We start from the raw sequence: 20,354 nt of genomic DNA, 5'->3' as shown, positions 1-20,354 counted from the left end.
CCTTTTCCATGCACTTATTTGCTAGCTGTACCCCGTGCTAAGTGATTTAGTTCGTATTTATTTTGGGGTACAACAATGCTTAAATAAGGATTATTATTTTCAATGATTCCCCATGCCAATAACATGAACTATATATAGTATCAAATTCCCAAAAAATACATGATTATTTGCCATTGTAATATTTCCTTTTGATCCATTACCACAATCTATACATGGACACAAAATTCTTTACGAGTCACTACAATTTGTTTGGCGAAATTCTAAAAATTGGTGGAATCTGTCTTGAAATTGTTGTGTTTCTCTACTCTTAAGCATCCACAATTTATCCATAATGATAATATCTACCTAATTACTGTTGAGTCTAGTTTTGTGTTGGGTTTTAGGTAGTTTTTATTAAGTTTCTTTATTGTTTAGTGCGGTATTATGCTTGTTTTTTTTTTCAAGTGTTATCATATAAATAAAGGAAAAGAACAATTGGTGCAAATTGGCAGAAAAATGATGAAAAGTAGGCTTTTTGGTGTTGATTCCATGAAAAGATGAATCCTCAAGCAATTTTCTGGCTTCGATGATTTTTCGGGATCAAAAGCGCAAAAATTGAAAAGTTGTTAAGGGTCGCGGTGCTATGATGTTGAGCCACGGCCAGTTGCAACGCAGAAAGTCTATTTTTCGAGAATAGACATGGGCTATGGTGCAGGAATAGAGGGCCACGACGTTGAAGGATTTGTATGCCAAGAAATTGAACCTGAGCTACGATGTTGAAGAGGTTGGGTTGTGGCCCGCCTGACGTCCATGTAAACCCTAAATTGACACGGGAAGTGACACTTGAAATGTTGGGCTACAACCTGCATTTTTTCTGAAAAAAAAAACTAGGTTTTAAAACTAATTTCAAGAGGGAGAAACCGGATAGAGGGGAAGACGAACTCTAAAGGAGGAAACACACCGTGGAGCATCTCCATTCACTTTCTACAGTTCTTTTTCTATTGCCTTTTAATTCTATGTTATTTTTAATTGCTGTTTATGTTTAGAATCACAATGTTGAACTAATTTCTTTATTAGAGTTTTTGATGGATTCTCTTGAACTCCTTTGATGATCTAATTCAATATTAGTATGTTTCTTCTTCGTCTATTAAGCTTGTCTCAATCTATTTTAATGCATGAAATGTGATTGGCCATCTTATTTCATTGTCTATTTGTGTTTGAATTGACATTTTCAAAAGTGAAATTTAAACAAGCTTTGATTCAAACAACATAGAATTAATATAGAACAAAAGTATCTAGGTTATTTGTGTAGCATCTAGGTTGTGAATTCATTTCCTCCTAATTGTTGAATTTATCATAGAAATATAGAAATTTCACAATTAGGTAAAGTTTTATAATTCCTAATTCGATTATAAAATTCCTTGACAACTTGTTAGCGTAATAAGAAGAAGAGTTTTTAATATTGTGTTAGTGATTGATAGGCAGGATTGTAGATGAAATTAAAACCCCTAATTATTTAAATCCTTGGAATTTTATTCTTATTTATGTTCTTACAATCGTCCATTAGTTTGAGTAGTTTTATTGTTTTTAATTATCAAAATACAAAACAAATTTTCGTTAACCAAATAGAAATTAAGAACTAATTATCAGGTAATTGATAATTTAGTCCTTGTGTGACGATACTTGGTCTGACCAAGAAATTATTACAAATTGTGACTGTGTGCACTTGTATTGCTTTAATTCTCGCAACAAGTTTTTGGCATCGTTGTCGTGGACTTGAAATTATCAATATCAATATAATTATTTCTATTCTAATTTGTTTGTTCTTTGAACTATTTCTAACTTGTTTTGCATGCATTCTTGACCATTTTTTCAGGTAGTTAGTTATATGCGTAGCAGAAGAGGAGCAGATAGCTTCATTCCTATTAATCCTAAGATTGAGAAAGCGTGTAGGCAGAATTGTAGAAACAAGAGAGATTCTAGTCCAACTGTGGTTATGGAAAATCCTAAAAACAATGATTGGTTTAATGGAGGGATGCCAGAAGTGGTGCAAGGAAAAGCTCATAATCCTGCTGTGAGAAGCTTATGGGATTATGTACTCATAACTGTTACAGGAGTGCAAACATGTAAAACGCCCTAATCTAGTACTTTATAAAACATTCACATACTCATGGGTTTAAAAGAGAAATTCCACTTATTATAAAATTCTAGTGGGGTCTTGCTAAAACATGCATGTTGGGCCCAACAATTTAAAAGAAAATAGAAATTTTCATGCAAAGTTCTTAAAAACAACCAAAGTTCAAGTCCCACTGATAAGTTTAGAAAGTCCAATTTAACATAACATTATTAAAAGAAAATGGCGTTTAAACTTATCGTTTCTCATCCATAGGATGCCCCACGCCATACACACCATGACGATAGAACTCCCCACATCACGACATGTGCCATAGAGAAACCTATTTGCTACCTGGAAGGGAAAGTAAGGGGTGAGCTAAAAGACCAGTAAGGAAGTACAAACAGCACACAATTAAATCACAACAAATCATAATCGCATTCATACATCATCACACATCATAGCATCATTATCGTAATGGCATCAATATCATAAACATAAACATAATCATAACAACATTGGCATCATATGCAAATTCATCATCATCATCATCATCATCATCATAACATCATATCATAAACATCATATCCTTGTGATCATGGCCCGCTAACTTGTCCATGTCACCCTTTGAGGTAAATAGGATCTCTGGTCCTTGAATAACTCGGCGCGTCCGTCCTTGGAGTTACGTCTTCTTATCCTTAGTAACTCGGGTTACGTCTTCATATCCTTAGCAACCCCTTTTTGATGTGTCGCGTTCATCACGCTAACATCCATTCATATCATACAACATTCAAAATGACATACAATCCAATCACATTATCATAATAAAGCATCTAATAATTCATAGTACAAAGTATCATTAATCATAACATTCTCATTCATACAAACGATCTTACCATTCACAGCATTAATCAACAAAAATTCTATCTAACTTCTTTACCTCAGGTTCAAGCAAGGTAAAATGACAACTTCACAACGAGCCTATACCATAGTCAAAATAACCTTCCTTAGCATCACATAAACTCTATTTTGCCCAGTCATATAACCCATGTGTGCATGGGCCATGCACACATGGTGAAAGTTATTCACAACATCCAAACAAGGCATATTTACACATAAGGTCATAAAAGAATAATGCACATTCTACTTATGTTACATGCATGTTCTCGTTATAAAAACTATATGGTTGCATAATAGACATATTTTTTAACTTAAAAGTGAAATTGCATGCGACATGCATATGTGGGAACGTTGTTTAAAAGCGGTGTTAAAAACGATAATTTCCTACGTGCTTTATTTCTATCGTTGTGAAAATAATAAAATTGTAACATGCTTTGATTTCTATTGTTTGTCCTTTTAAAATTACTAGGTTGATTAAATCCCCCAAGTCATTATTTTATTTCATAAAATAATTTATTTAACCAATTAAAATATAATAATCCCATTATTTACTTTTAAATTCCATAAAATAACAGAGACCAAAAATTATGTAAAATACTTATAGTTTAACATGTTTACTTAGAAAATAACATTATAATTCAATTATCAAATTTATAAATTTAATGTGAGAAAAATATAATTTTAGATGTGGAAAAATACATTTTTACTTGTATTATTTTAAGACCTAATTTTAAAATAGAATAAATTCATAAGCAATAATTCGATAATTATTTATAAAAAATATTTTATTAAACTTTCAGCCATTATTTGATTTACTTAAAGATTAACAAATAAACTAAGTTTACCATTTTTCTTAACTAAAGTAAAGGAAAATCATAACTATTAAAATAAACTCTCATGTTATAAAAAAATACCACTTTTAATATTTCCATAGTTTAGGATATTAATTTATTCCAACATACACATCAAATTCCTTTTATCAAAATACAACTTCACTTTTTTTTTACAAAAATTCCAGCAACCAATTATACCATTAAAATCACCATTTTTTACTTTTTAAAAACCCATATTTTTATCAAAATATAAAAAAAAATATGTAGGTAATTGTTTGCATAAAATATCATCTCAAGACACTTTAAAATTCCCCATTAACTTCTTAAATCATCGAGACAACTTGTAAAATTTACTTAAGCATTCAAAAACATTTTTCTCATCATTTTGACACCTTTCATTCACAAAAATCAGCAAGTACCCTAATTTTGAAATTCTTTCCTTTCAACATATTTCACATAATTCATTCATATTTATTTAACAATATGCCAACACAAACCCTAGCATGTTTCTACCCCCTTTTTATGTATTTTAATGTTACCATTATCATACAATAATTCACCAACTATTTTGAAATATATTCACAAGTCATAAACAAATAATCATCTTGATCTTGTCTTACATATACTCTTGACTTATTAATATCATGCAAGTATTCCAAAGAAACAAAACCACCATATATTCATTTAATATCTTACCAACCCTATCATGTTCCTAAAATTTAATATTGACATAAAACATAAAAAAAAAAAAAAACCATCATGCTTTGAAATTAACCCTTAGGCCGAAATCCCATGCATCAAAATTCCCACATGCTATCAATTTACCCCAAACTCATAGGCACATCTCAAGATCAAACATGCAAATAACACACTACAAGACACCCTAGGGCCGAAACCCTTAATTAACAATCTACCCTTCTCAAACTCATCACCTATGAACATATGAACATTATCATTAAAAAATTGTCACATAAAATCTTAGTCATGCCTAGATGAAATCTTCCATACAACCCTTCAACCCCAACATCAAAAGAGTCAAAATCAACATACCCCATTCATATAAACCAACAATACATAACGACAAAAGGGCTAAGGGTTAATTATCTTTCTTGATTTGTAGAATCAAGAATACAGAAGGTGACCAATACCCAAACTTTATCACCCCTTGTTCAAGCCTAGGTTTTTTTTTTTTTTTTTGAAATCCATCATGAGGAGAAGGAGAGATTCAACAACAACACAACTACACATATAGTCAAAATGCAAGAATCAAAGAAAATGAATTTCAAATATGAACATCAAAAACATACCCTGGAGTTGGTTTTCTCTTCTCCTTCTTCTTCCTTTCTTTCGTCTTCTCCTTCTCTCTCTAGCTCACGTCCCTCTCTCTCTCTCTCTCTCTAATTTTCGGCAGCCAAGAGCATAATGGCTCTTCTTCTATTTTCTTTCTCCGTTTATCTTAATTCCCTCATAATAGCCTAATAAAAATAAAATGGTAAGTTTCCTATTTCTAATTATTTTCTCTTAATTTTTATTAAATTGTTTTTATTTTAATTGGTATGGAATAAAGATGACAACTGTTGACCCAAACTCTTAAGTCTCCTTGTTTTGATGATTAACAAATATTTGATTATTATTTGTTACTAATGATTTGTTGATTTTGTAGCAAAAACCAAAGTGAATTAGCACTTCAAAGTCAAAATTATGACCAAGGGCAAAATGGTCATTTTACCAAGTTTTCCGGAAATGACCCGAAATGGACTTCAAGACTCAAGAAACTCAAGATAAAGGTTCAACTTCATTTCTTAGTCTTGTAAAATGATTGCAAGTATACTTTAAGTCATAAGTATAACATTTGGCTCACTCACGTACTAAAAAATGGTGATTTTTTAAAATGAGAAATAAATATTCTAAATTCACTTTTAAGAAAATACATCCCGATACGGTCATAACGCAATTGGAATTTTTGAAATCGGATAAACGAGCTAAAAGTTATAAAGAATTGAAAAACGGGAAAATAGGCATAAATCGGTTTTTGCTCTCTGTTTGCCATCCGGAATTCCGGATTGGCAACCGGAATTCTGGTTGCTTCCAGACCGGAATTCCGGGTCCCCATCCGGACTTCCGGTTCGCGGCAGACAGCTTCGAAAATTAATCCCTAACGGCTAGTTTTTTCCCAAACTCTATATAAACTCGTTTTTTACTTCAAGTTGGTGGTTGGCTGAGCATTTATTACATATACCAAACCAAATCCATTGATTTCAAAGAGCTTTCAAAGTTTAACTCATCCAAACACATATTCACACACTTGAGCCAAAATTTGTATTTATTTCTTCTAAGTGTGCTTGCTAATCACTATAGGTTTCTCATTGTATTATCATACTTCTAGAGTGATTTTTGCTTGTAATATCAAACACATTCCCATATTGAGATTGAGGTGAGGTTGGCACCGGTTTTGTAAACAACCCGGTTAGAGTGAGATTGGCACTTCAACAATCCGAAAAAGAGGTTGATAGTCCTTGGTGGTGGAAAACTATTGTAAGAGGTTTGGAAATACCTTGGTGAAAAATTCCCGGTTGTAAGGGTTAGTCAAGCCCGCTAACTTGGCTCGATAGTTGAACTCAAAGCTAGGTCCATAGCTTTGAAGACCAAGGACGTAGGTGGCTTAGTTCTACCGAACCTTGTAAAATTCGAGAGTTTGCGATTTCTTAACCTTCAACTCTTTACATTACAAGTTTGATTATTTGCTATATCTATTTGATTGCCATATTATTTGCTTTTACTTGATAAATTTGATTTATTGCATAATTTGGCATATTAAGTTTTAAATTTCCGAAATTAGTTTAAATTTCCAATTCACCCCCCCTCTTGGAAACATATCTTGGGTTAACAATTGGTATCAGAGCAAGGGCTCATTTATTTGATTAGATTTCACAATCTAGAGCATGGCGTTTCCAAGTAATTCACAAAATAACATGTTAGAAGGTTTAAGCACAACTAGAGCACCATTCTTCAATGGAGTAGACTTTCCCTATTGGAAAATTAGGATGGAAACTTATCTTTAATCTATTGATTATGATTTGTGGCATATAGTGTCTAATGGTCCTTACATTCCTAAACATGTCATTAACGGTAAAGAAGTTATTAAGACATATGAGGCATATGACGAAGAAGATAAGAAAATGCTTTCTAAGAATGCTAAAGCTAAATATGCACTTATATGTGGATTGGATAGAGATGTGTTCAAAAATATTGAACAAGCCTCTACCGCTCATGATATGTGGAAAATTCTTGAAGTCACTCATCAAGGAACAAATGCTATGAAGGAAACTAAAATTCAAATTTATTCTACTCAATATGAGAACTTTAAGATGAAAGCGGATGAAACTATTGCTAACATGTATACTCGTTTCACTACTATCACTAATGGTTTGAATTCTCTTGGCAAGGTACTTTCACAAAAGGAGATGGTGACCAAGATTTTGAGAAGTCTCACCAAAGCCTATCAAGGCAAAGTGATTGCCATTCAAGAAGCCAAGGATCTCTCAACACTTCCCTTGGAAGAACTAATTGGTTCACTCATGAACCATGAAATTTTCATGAGTGGACAAGAAGAAGAGGAGGTTGAGAAGAAAAAGAAGACTATTGCATTCAAGTCTTCCTCATCCCGTGCCATTAGTGAGGATGATGAGGATAGCATGTGTAGTAACATGGAGGACTTGGCACTCTTCACAAAGAAGTACAAAAAGTTCATGAAATTCAAGAAGAACTTTGAGAAGAAGCCACATAGAGGAAATGACTCAAAGGAAAGGAAAAGCAAAGATGATCCACCGATTTGCTTTGAATGCAAGAAGCCCGGCCACATGAAGATGGATTTCCCAATGAGAAAGAAAAATAAATACAAAGGAAGGGCAATGTTGGCGGATTGGCTCAATAGTGATGAGGAGGACTCCGACAATGAGGAGAAGAATGAAGTAGCTAACATGTGCATGATGGCTCTTGATGATGGGGAATCAACAAGGAAGAGCAAAAGCTTGCGGTTCTTGGATAGTGGTTGTTCCAAGCATATGACCGGTGACCCATCAAGATTTTCGAGTTTTAAGAGCAAGGAAAGTGGCTTTGTCACTTTTGGAGACAATTCAAAAGGAAAAATATTGGGCATTGGTGATATCGGTAACATATACTCTCCATTTATTAAAAATGTGCTTCTTGTTGATAACCTTAAACATAATTTACTTAGTATTAATCAACTTTGTGATAAAGATTTTCGTGTTGTTTTTGAATCCTCAAAATGCTCCATTGAAAATGCTTCAACCAATGAAGTTATTTTTGTTGGAGAAAGGAAGGATAATGTTTATGTTATTGATGTTGATTCCTTTGATAGCAAAAATAAATGTTTAACCGTTATGAATGATAATTCTTGGTTGTGGCATAGAAGATTAAGACATGCTAGTATGGATTCTATTTCAAAGTTGGTTAGAAAAGATCTTGTTGTTGGTTTGCCATCTATTCCTTTTGTTAAAGATAAACTTTGTGATGCATGCCAATTTGGAAAACAAATTAAAACATCTTTTCATTCCAAGAAAGAGATTTCAACCTCTAGAACTTTGCAATTGCTTCATATTGATTTATTTGGTCCTTCAAGAATTGCTAGTCTAGGTGGTAAATACTATGCATTTGTGATTGTTGATGATTTTTCTAGATTTACATGGGTTATATTTTTGAAACTCAAAAATGATGTTTTGGAAAATCTAGTTAAATTTTGTAAGAGTGTGCAAAATGAAAAAGGGTATTCAATCACCTCCATTAGGAGTGATCATGGTGGAGAGTTTGACAATGATGCCTTAGAATTGTTTTGTGATGAACATGGTTTTAACCATAACTTTTCGGCTCCAAGAACTCCACAACAAAATGGAGTTGTCGAAAGGAAGAATAGAACAATTCAAGAAATGGCTAGGTCAATGCTCAATGAAATCTCATTACCTAAATATTTTTGGGTCGAGGCCGTTAATACTTCTTGTTATATTTTGAACCGTGTTTTCATTAGGCCTAACATGAATAAAACCCCTTATGAGCTTTGGAAAAGGAGAAAACCCAACATTGGATATTTTAGAGTTTTTGGATGTAAATGCTATATTTTGAACACCAAGGACAACCTTGGAAAATTTGATGCAAAATCCGATGTTGGAATTTTTATAGGTTATTCAACACATAGTAAAGCTTATAGAATTTATAACAAAAGAACTAATGTTGTTGAAGAATCTATTCATGTTGCATTTGATGAGTCTAACCCTCCTACAAGCAAAAGTGTAGATGATGATGTTGTAGGTTTGGGAGAAGAGGTTCAAAAGCTTGACATTGGAGAATCATCTAACGCTCCATCACAAACTCCTAAAGAGGAACTACCCGAGGAAAAGGTAAATGAAAGCAAAGGTATGGATTCTAACCTCCCTCATGAGTGGAAGTTCAAAAGTGCTCAGCCTATAGACCAAATTCTAGGTGATCCTTCACAAGGAGTCACAACTAGAAGCTCCCTTAGAAACTTGTGTAATTTCATTGCTTTTATTTCTCAAATTGAACCAAAGAATTTTAAAGAGGGCGAGTTCGATGAATCTTGGCTTCTAGCTATGCAAGAAGAAATAAATCAATTTATTAGAAATGATGTTTGGGAGTTAGTTCCAAGACCGTCACACCAATCGGTGATTGGAACAAAATGGGTCTATAGAAATAAGGTAGATGAGCATGGGGTCATTGTGCGTAACAAGGCTAGATTAGTGGCCCAAGGTTACAATCAAGAAGAAGGAATTGATTATGAGGAGACCTTTGCCCCGGTAGCAAGACTTGAGTCCATAAGAATGTTATTAGCTTTTGCATGCCACAAGAATTTTGTCTTGTATCAAATGGATGTTAAAAGCGCTTTCTTAAATGGATACATTATGGAAGAGGTTTATGTCTCTCAACCCCCTGGTTTTCAAGATCACAAACACCCTAACCATGTTTATAAATTAAAGAAAGCATTATATGGTTTAAAGCAAGCTCCTAGAGCTTGGTATGATCGTTTAAGCACTTTTCTTATCTCAAATGGTTTTTCAATGGGAAAAGCGAATAATACACTTTTTATTAAAAGAAAATCAAAAGACATTATTATAGTACAAATCTATGTTGATGATATTATTTTTGGTGCTACTAATGATGTTCTTTGTGAAGAATTTTCAAAGTGTATGCATAGTGAATTCGAAATGAGAATGATGGGAGAGCTCAAATTTTTCCTTGGACTTCAAATAAAGCAACAAAAGAATGGAATATTCATAAGTCAATCCAAGTACATCAAGGATCTACTTCAAAAGTTTGACTTGGCCAATGCAAAGTCCATGAAAACCCCTATGAGCACCTCCATAAAGATGGACAAGGATGAAAGTGGTAAGGATGTTGACATCACCAAGTATCGAGGTATGATTGGTTCATTATTATACTTAACCGCTAGTAGACCCGATATTTTGAGAAGTGGTAAGCAAGTTGAACAATCTGTGCCGAAATCATCTTTTAGAAGAACGAAGAGTTGGGTGAGACATCTGGTTCTGAGAGTGAGCAGCCACCAGAGTTGGCATTGAAGTATCTACCAGATCATTTATGTTGTGCTTATTTGGGTGAGAAAGAGAATTTATTTGTGATTTTATCTGCTGCACTTTCTAAAACAGAGATGGAGAAGCTATTGAGGGTTTTCCGAACTCATAAATTAGACATTGGTTGATACAGAGGGATAAGCCCTTCAACAGTGATGCATAGAATTTTGATGGAAGAGGATAGTAAGTCGTCAATAGAATCTCAACGAAGACTCAACCCCGCTATGAAAGAAGTAGTACTTGAGCAGATTCTTAAATGGTTAGATGTTGGGGTAATCTACCCAATTTCTGATAGTGCGTGGGTCAGCCCAGTGCAGGTAGTGCCCAAGAAAGGCAAGATGGCTGTGGTAAAGAATGATAAGAATGATTTGATTCCATCAAGAACAGTGACAAGATGGAGGAATTGCATTGATTACCGCAATTTGAATAAAGCAACAAGAAAAAACTATTAGACATGGGTTTCATTAGACCAAGCCATTCGCCATGGGGAGCACCAGTTCTATTTATGAAGAAGAAGGATGGAAGCATGCATATGTGTATAGATTATTGCGAGCTGAATAAGGTGATAGTTAAGAATAAGTACCCACTACCCCAGATTGATGACTTGTTTGATCAACTCTGAGGAGTGACCGTGTTTTCCAAGATTGATCTACGGTCCAGGTATCACCAACTTAAGGTACGGGAAGAGGATATTCCCAAGACAACTTTTAGAACTCGTTATGGACATTACAAGTTTTTAGTTATGTCTTTTGATCTTACCAACGCTCCAGCCGCAATTATGGATTTCATGAATATGGTCTTTAAGGATTACTTGGATAAATTCATCGTAGTATTCATCGACGATATTTTGGTGTATTCAAATGACGAAGTCGAGCACGAGGAACATTTAAGGTTGACCTTCTTGCGATTAAAAGAGCATCAAATTTACGCCAAGTTCAAGAAGTGTGAATTTTGGCTTTCACAGGTAGCGTTCCTCGGCCACATAGTATCCAAGGACGGAGTTGCTATATACCCAAACTAAGGTAGAGGCTGTAAAGGATTGGCCAAGACCTAAGAACGCTTCAAAGGAAAGAAGTTTTCTGGGGTAGCAGGTTATTATCAGAGGTTTGTAGAGGGCTTTTCTAAGATATCCACTCCACTTACCAACCTGACCCAGAAACAGAAAAGGTTCAACTGGATGGATAAGTGTGACGAGAGCTTCCAGTAGCTTAAGGATAAGCTATCCTTAGCACCAGTAATTTGAGTACCAACACCCAACGACAAGATTGTAGTATACTGTGATGCGTCAAAGCAAGGTTTAGGTTGTGTGCTGATGCAGAATGACAAGGTAATAGCTTACGACTCAAGGTAGCTGAAGGACTATGAGCAACGCTATCCAACGCATGATATGGAGTTGGCAACGGTGGTCTTTGCATTGAAAATCTGGCGCCATTATCTTTATGGAGAACGGTGTGAGATTTAGACAGACCACAAAATCTTAAAGTATTTCTTCACACAAAAGGAGCTCAACATGAGGCAGCGCAGGTGGTTAGAACTAGTGAAGGATTATGACTGCGAAATCCTATACCACCTGGGAAAGGCTAATGTAGTTGCTGATGCACTAAGTACGAAGAGTTATGGAAGTCTAGCAGCATTAGCTGGAATAGAAAAGCCGCTACAGCAGGAGCTGATCAATGCTAGAATAGAAGTAGTCATTGGTAAACTGGCTAACTTGTCCATCAAGTCAAGTCTGTTAGAAGATATACGGATCGGAAAAGGGCATGATGACACATTAGTAGCACATATTGATGCCATTAAAGAAGGCGAGGCTGCATATTTCTCAATCTCAGACCAGAGGTTTTTGAGATATAAGGATCAGGTATGCGTGCCGAATGATCAAGGGATTAAGATGAAGATTTTAGAAGAAGCGCACAATACCTCATACTCAGTTCACCCAGGGTCGAATAAGATGACTCATGACCTTAAGGCATTATATTGGTGGCCGGGAATGAAGAAGGATGTAGCGGAGCATGTGTCTAAATGCTTAGTATGACAGCAAGTGAAAGCAGAACATTAGCGGCCTGCAGGCTTATTGCAACCGCTTAGTATTCCAGAATGGAAGTGGGGCACATAGCCATGGATTTTGTAATGGGATTGCCACGAAAAAATAAGCAGCACGACTCGGCTTGGGTAGTAGTAGATAGACTAACCTAGTCAGCTCATTTCTACCTGTCAAGACTAAGTACACAACAGATCAATATGCAGACATTTATGTTCATGAAATAGTAAGACTGCATGGAATCCTTAAGACCATAGTGTTCGATAGATGATCGGTGTTTACATCAAGATTTTGGGGAAGCTTGCAGCAAGCCATGGGTACCAAGTTAAGTCTTAGTACGACATTTCATCCTTAGACCGATGGTCAGTCCGAGCGTACCATATAGATTTTAGAGGATATGTTGCGTGCTTGTGTACTTGATTTCGAAGGATCATGGAGTAAGTATTTGTTGCTGATAGAATTCTCCTACAACAAGTGCTACAAGTCAATGATCGAGATGGCACCCTATGAGTTAATTTATGGAAGAAGGTGTCGATCGCCATTACATTGGGACGAGGTAGGAGAAAGGCAACTTCTTAGGACCGAAGCTGTTAGAGAAGCTCAGGATGCAATAGCGCTGATTAGAAAGCGTTTGCTCGCTGCTCAAAGCCGACAGAAAAGTTATGCAGATGCCAAGCGGCGTGATGTGGAATTCAAAGTCGGAGATCAAGTCTTCTTAAAGATATCTCCTATGAAAGGTGTGAAGCGATTTGGGAAGAAAGACAAGCTTAGTCCCTAGTTTATAGGTCCTTTTGAGATATTGGACAAGGTGGGAACAGTTGCATATAGATTAGCCCTACCGCAAGCTCTAGCAGATATCCATAATGTGTTCCACATATCGATGTTGAGTAGATATGTGTTAGACCCATCTCACGTCCTCAAGTATGATACGATAGCACTCCAGAAAGACTTAAGTTACGAGGAACAACCGGTTAACATCCTAGATAGAAGGATGAAGGAATTACGGTCTAAGAGTATTCCGATAGTCAAGGTCCTATGGAGTAATAGTTTTGAAAGGGAGGCAACGTGGGAGTTGGAGGAGGACATGTTAGCATGGTATTCAGAATTTTTTGGTAAGTAAATTTTGGGGACGAAATTCTTTTGAGTAGGGGAGAATTGTAGAGTCCCAGAATGTTTACTTAGCTATCTAGATAGTAGTAGTAGTAGTAGTAGTAGTAGTAGTAGTAGTAGTAGTAGTAGTAGTAGTAGTAGTAGTAGTAGTAGTAGTAGTAGTAGTAGTAGTAGTAGTAGTAGTAGTAGTAGTAGTTAGTATTAGTTAGTTACTGTGAATTATGGTTCAAGTCGGGACTTAGTTGGAAACTTATAGCAACAGTTACAGATTTTATAAGTTTAAGCTATAGTTTAAGAATATTAATTATAACATAAGGTTTGATTAATATTGCTGGTCATAGAGATATTATTTATTATAAACTAAGGTTTAGATAGAATCATTAAGAGCATGACAATTGTCATAATCATGATCATTAAGGATTTAAGTATTTTTGATGAATAGTTTTAATAAAAGAAAGATCTAGAAGCTCTAGAACCTTCCAGCAGCTTTAGGATCGTGTTATGACTTAGTCAAAGCTGTTATCCAATTCAAATTATGCTAAAAAAGTGCAAATATGTGTTTGATATATCAACATATGCCGATATATCGTAGCATAGAGGCCGATATATCGCCTATGGAAGAAACGGAAAACACATCGACTTTGCACGAACGATCAATCGAGGCTCAAGAATACAGGGGGAGGCGATATATCGCCTTTCTTCATTCTTCAAGCATTTGATCAGAGCCTCCAAGGTGCTAGTGTTACTATAGAGAGATACACTTGGGTTTTTGGTTAAAGCTTTATTATTCTATGCTTTTATAAACACTTGGGAGTGAGATTTAGTGTGATTTTGATATTGAGGTTTAGACCAATCCATAAGATCATTCAAGGTATTCCTATTCCTAAGTTAAGTTATATATGGTTCTTTAGTTTTATTTTATTTAGATCCTAACTCTTGTGTTATGATTCTTGATTAGGTATTTAAGTTCTTGAAACTTAAGGTTCTTCTTGGATGGTTTAGTGTTCTTTTCATCTCTTTTTCTTTAGATTCTCACCATTTTTACTGTTGGTTTATAGGAGTGTTCTAATCCCATTCTTGTTCCCAAATATCCCAACTTTTAGTAAGGAAAATAGGCTAGATATATGTGTTTATATGTTTATGTTATGATATGTTTTATGCTATGATATGATATATGTTATGTAATATGTTTTATAGTCCTTGGGCATACGACTTGTCTAGCTAGCAAGCCCCAAGAATATGTTTTATACACCTTGGGCATATGACTTGTTTAGCTAGCAAGCCCCACAAATTTATGGGCATATGACTTGCTTATCTAACAAGCCCCAATAATTTATGATGGCCATTGTAGTCCTATATGATATATGTTTTTATAGTCATATGTTTTATTGTATATGTTTATGATATAGTCTTATGCTTGTGATTTATGTTATAATAGATTTTCCTTGCTGGGCATTAGGCTCACTCCTTTATTTTTAGTGTGATGCAGGAAAATGAATTATGGAAGGCGGAAGGATTCTTGGCAGCTTGGCTTGTGTGTTATGGATGAATGGACTGAGTGGATTGCGTGTCGACCAAGGAAGACGTTATTTAGTCTTTTGAATTATGTTTCTTTTGTAATTCCGCACTTAGTTTTTAAAAGCTTGAATTAAAGTTTATGTTTTATGCTTTATTAAACAATGGGCACCCATACCGTATTTTATATTTTATTTTGTAATACGCACAATATCTATTTTGGGGTTTAATAAAGTTATGTTATTTCTTATGTATGTTTCCCAAAATAGTAGTTATGTCCAGTAGTTTTTAATGGTCCAAGGTCTTAGAAATAGTTGGGTCATTACAGTTGGTATCAGAGAAAACGGTTCATATACATGAAATTCTCCTTGATATAAACGCTCAAGCTCCGAATCTTACCGCCAATGTAAGTGTTTACGTTATAGTAATTATCTTTATGTGTATAGCTAACATTTTAGCCCTTATGTTTTTAGTTAAGAAGCCTGGACCTATGAGGATATCCGAGCCATTAAGGCCTTAAAAAGGATTAGAGAGCCAACGAGTACAGTAGGTGTGTTAGAAAGAATCACTCGGAGATTACTCTTATTCCACAAGGAGATAGTTCACCACCAAACTACTAAGCAAATCATGATGAGAGCTACAGAGCAATATGTTTTAGTAATTAGGCTTTTTAAAGATTATCCTTCTGTAATTGTAGCTTTAGAAGAAATATGGGAGACTGTAGATGATGAAGATGAATTATCAGTAGCTATGAGATATTATTTTCTCAAATTAGATTCACCTCTAAGATGGAATTCCAATTAACAAATAAGCAAAAACATTGAATCTTTACAAATCTTCCTCGAAGGAATTTTTAGGCTCAAGATAATGATGACTATGAGGAGATAGGTGATGATATGTTAGATGAAGGGTCAGATGTAGAAGATCCTGAATTTTAGATTAGTTTATTTCTTTATTTTAGTTATTTATTTATTTATTATTTTTGCATTTATGATTGTACATAGTGAAAACCTTTTTCCAAATGAATATTATTGTTATTTTTGAATGACATGTATGAGTTTGATTTTCTTTTACAATCATAATAAATAATAAATTTAATAAATAATGACCAAGTTTGGTGAGGGTGGATACAAATCAATGGACCGGGTTCTATATTGAGAGTTAGGGGGGCATAGTAGTGGGAACGATTTTACTGATCCCAGCCCTCCCTCAATATGGTTAACTTTGGAACAACGACGAGTTTCGAGCCTGAGAATTAAGTCATATAGGATGGTTAGAAACACATTTAGAAAATAATAAAGGTGGCTTATTATAGAAACACACCCTAATGATAAAGAAGGCTTATATAATTTTTCATAAGAAATCATAATTAATAGGTCTGAGTTATGATTGCTTAGATTAAGTTTTGTTTTAGAGCCTATTAGGGTAAGTTCTAACATGTTTTTCTTGACTGTTAGAACTCTACTGAAGATGTCGCTTAGAAGGTCTGCACGCACCAATGCTAATGCCTCCAGCGTCGCTCCTGAGACTAATGAAGCCCCTCCAATTCACAGAAGGGGAGCGCGTGCTACCACTGCTGCTGCTAACCAAAGTGCACCGCCGGCGTCGGTTGACAACACTGCAGAAATTGTCAGACTTCGAAAACAAGTGGATGAATTGATGCAGCAACAGTGACAACAGGCCCAGCCGCAGCCTCAGCAAATGGCACCCCAACAAGTAGGTCCGTATGGGGGGTGGCCAATGGTGAACTATGCGCCCTACCCAGCTCAGTACATGGAGCCAATCTATGAGTGGTTTTGTAAGCAACACACTCCAAACTTTGAAGTGACAACCAACCCCTTCGAGGCGGAAAAATGGCTCAGAAATGTAGAGTCGATCCTAGCGCACATGAATCTCGGCAACGCGGACCGCATATCCTGCATTTCGTCTCTGCTAAAGAAGGATGCTAGAATATGGTGGGACCTAGTACAACAGACTCACGATGTTGCCTCCATGACATGGACAAGATTTGTGGAGCTGTTCCACAAAAAGTACTACAACTCGGCAGTCATCGTTACAAGGGTCGAGGAGTTCACCAGTCTGAAATAGGGTAACTTGACTATAGCAGAGTATGCTCGGCAGTTCGATTGACTAACCAAGTTTGCGCTAGATTTGGTTCCAATTCTTCTGTGAACGCTTGTTATCATTTTCAACGTACTAGAAACAAATCGAGGAGGAATGAAATTCCACTTAATTCGATCCTCAAGGTTGGCTCTTAGATGTTTGGGGCATTGACTTCATGGCCTCTTTCCCATCATCATTCAACAACTAGTTCATTCTATTAGTGGTGGACTATGTGTAAAAATGGGTTGAGGCAGCTGCAACAAAAGAAAATGATGGTAAAACGATCTTGAATTTTCTATAAGAATATTTTCACAAGGTTTTGTACTCCCCGAGCTCTCATTAGCGATGAAGGGAGTCATTTCTATAATAAGAAACTTGATGCTTTACTTGCTCGCTATGGAGCATACCATCGCACTGCTTTACCTTATCAACCTCAATCGAATGGTCAAGCTAAAATTTCAAACAGGGAGGTGAAGAGTATTCTTGAAAAGACGGTGGATAGCTCTAGGAAGAATTGGTCCAAGAAACTAGATGATGCACTTTGGGCCTATAGGTTGGTCTTTGGAAAAGCTTGTCATTTTCCAGTTGAGTTTGAACATCGGGCTTATTAGGCAATGAAGAAACTGAATTTTGAAGAGAAAGTTGCTGGACAGAATAGGCTACTCCAACTAAACGAGTTTGATTAGTTTTGTAATGAAGCCTATGAGAATGATGATTTCTACAAGGAACACACCAAGGCTTGGCACGACAAGAAGTGGATCAGAAAAAACTTCCAACCCGGGCAATAGGTACTTCTTTTTAATTCAAGGTTGAGAAACTTTCCCAGCAAGTTAAAATCTAGGTGGTCTGGTCCATATACCATGGTGAAGGTGTTCCCATATGTCTTTGTTGAAGTGCTAGGCAAGAATGGATCGTTGTTTAAAGTAAATGGTCAATGGTTGAAGCCATACTTGGGTGGTCCGATTGACCCAGCCAAGTCAGTGATCCTCTTGAAGCCCATCTGAAGAGGAGTTCTGTAGAGTCCAAGAACTTTACTTAGGTAGTTAGATAGTAGTAGTAATAATAATAGCTAGTAGTAGTTATAGTATGCTTATTACTGTGGATTTTGGTTCAAGCCGGGACTTAGTTGGACACTCATAGCAACACTTGTAGATTTTATAAGTTTAACCTATAGTTTAAAAATATTAATTACAACCTAAGTTTTGATTAATATGACTGATTATGAAGATGATAATTATTATACTATAAGGTTTAGATAGACCCAATAAGATATTAACACTTGTCATGTGTATGTTTAATGAGAAATTAAGTATTTTTTAGGAATAAGTTTATTAAGAGTAATATTTAAAAATCCTAGAGTCTGCCAGCAGCTTTGAAATCGTTAAAGGACTTAGTCAAGGTTGTTTACTCAATTCAAATTAGGTTGAAAAAGTGTAATTAAATGTATAATATTTCAGCGTATGCTGATATATCGCAGCTCTAGGGGGTGATATATCGCCACACAGGGATACGTAAAACACGTAACTTCACACGACCACCTCAACGAGCCTCGAGCATATGAGCCCAGGTGATATATCGCCTACGGTAGGCGATATATCAGCCCTAGGTCATAAATTTTGAATGACTTTGAAACCGAGTTCATTTTAATCCTTAACCTCTTGATAAGTCCATAATCTTTTTGACCGAGTCTTCAGCCTCTGCTGAACGATTATTCAAATGATTTTCAATTAAAAAGCCATTATTTTATTCAAGCTAAATAAAGATCTTTTCATTCTTGAACTCTATAAATAGGACCTAGTACCCAGCCACTTCTTCATTCATCAAGCTGAGTTCAGAGCCTACAAGCTGCTAGGATTACTTTAGAGTGTTAAACACTTAGGTTGGGGTTATAAGCTTTATTATTATAAGCTTATCAAACACTTGGGAAGTAAGATTCATAGTATATTTCGGTTTCGAGGTGTAGTTCGGGTATAACAATTTCAAAGGTATTCCTATTCTTAGTTCCTTTCTGTATTGTTTCATTAAGTTCTTATAGTTTTTCTCTACTCTATTATTAACTCGTCTTCTCTATTCTTAGTTAGGCATCTAAGTTCTTCGAACTTGAGATTTCTTGTTGGTAAGTATCTTCTCGATGGATTAGTTCATTCTTTTCATCTCTTTTCTTTTAGAATACTCACCTCTCTATTAATGGTTTTGAGGAGTGTTCCAAAATCCCGACTTTGTTCTCATCATCCCGGTATTTTGGTAAGGAAAATAGGATAGTTCTTATATGTGCTATGTTTATAAAACTGTTATGACTATGCTATAGTATGACTTTATGTGTAATGATATATGTATGTGTGGGGCTTATAGTTGTTATATAGCAAACCCTATCACTTTTATGTTTTGGGGCTTATAGTTTCTATATAGCAAACCCTATCACTTTTATGTTTTTGGGGCTTATAGTTGCTTAACTAGCAAACCCCAATAGTCACCATGTACATGGGTTAGAATTATGATATGTGTTATAGTCTTTGATATATGTTCATAGTTTATGTGTATGATTATGTTCGTGCTTGTAGTAGATTTTCCTTGCTGGGCATTAGGCTCATTCCTTTATGTTTTATATGTACAGGAAAATAGTATGGCGGCGGAAAGGTTCTTGGCAGCTTGGGAATGTGTATTGAGGCAGAAAGGAATCAGTGGACTACACGAACAATTCGAGGATGAAGTTGTTTAAGTCTTTTAAATTATGATTTCTATGTATTTACGCAATTAATTTTGTAACCAATTTATTTAAGATATGTTCTATTTTATTTTCAAACAATGGGATCCCATATCCTAACCGCATTTTTATGTATTTAACCTTTACTTTACAGTCTTTAAATAAATTTATGGTTATTTCATATGTATGTTTTCTTAAGATTAGTGTCTATGTATAGTAGTTTATTAATGGTCCAAGGTCTAAAATAGTTGGGTCGTTACAAGTTCATCGTCCGACTAAATGACGCTAATGATAGTGCCTTTGGGAGGAATCCAAGATTTTTTAGTTTCTTTCTTTACTTTTTGCCTAGCTGGAACAATATTTTAGTTAAAAAATTTCACTTGTAATTTTTGAACTTTTGGATGAGTTTTGTAATTATGGAATCGTGGAAAACGTGAAA

Source organism: Humulus lupulus, chromosome 1 (genome assembly GCF_963169125.1).
Source record: "Humulus lupulus chromosome 1, drHumLupu1.1, whole genome shotgun sequence".
Taxonomy (NCBI): Eukaryota; Viridiplantae; Streptophyta; class Magnoliopsida; order Rosales; family Cannabaceae; genus Humulus; species Humulus lupulus.
The sequence above is the reverse complement of the archived record's forward strand: the minus strand, read 5'-3'. Positions refer to the sequence as shown.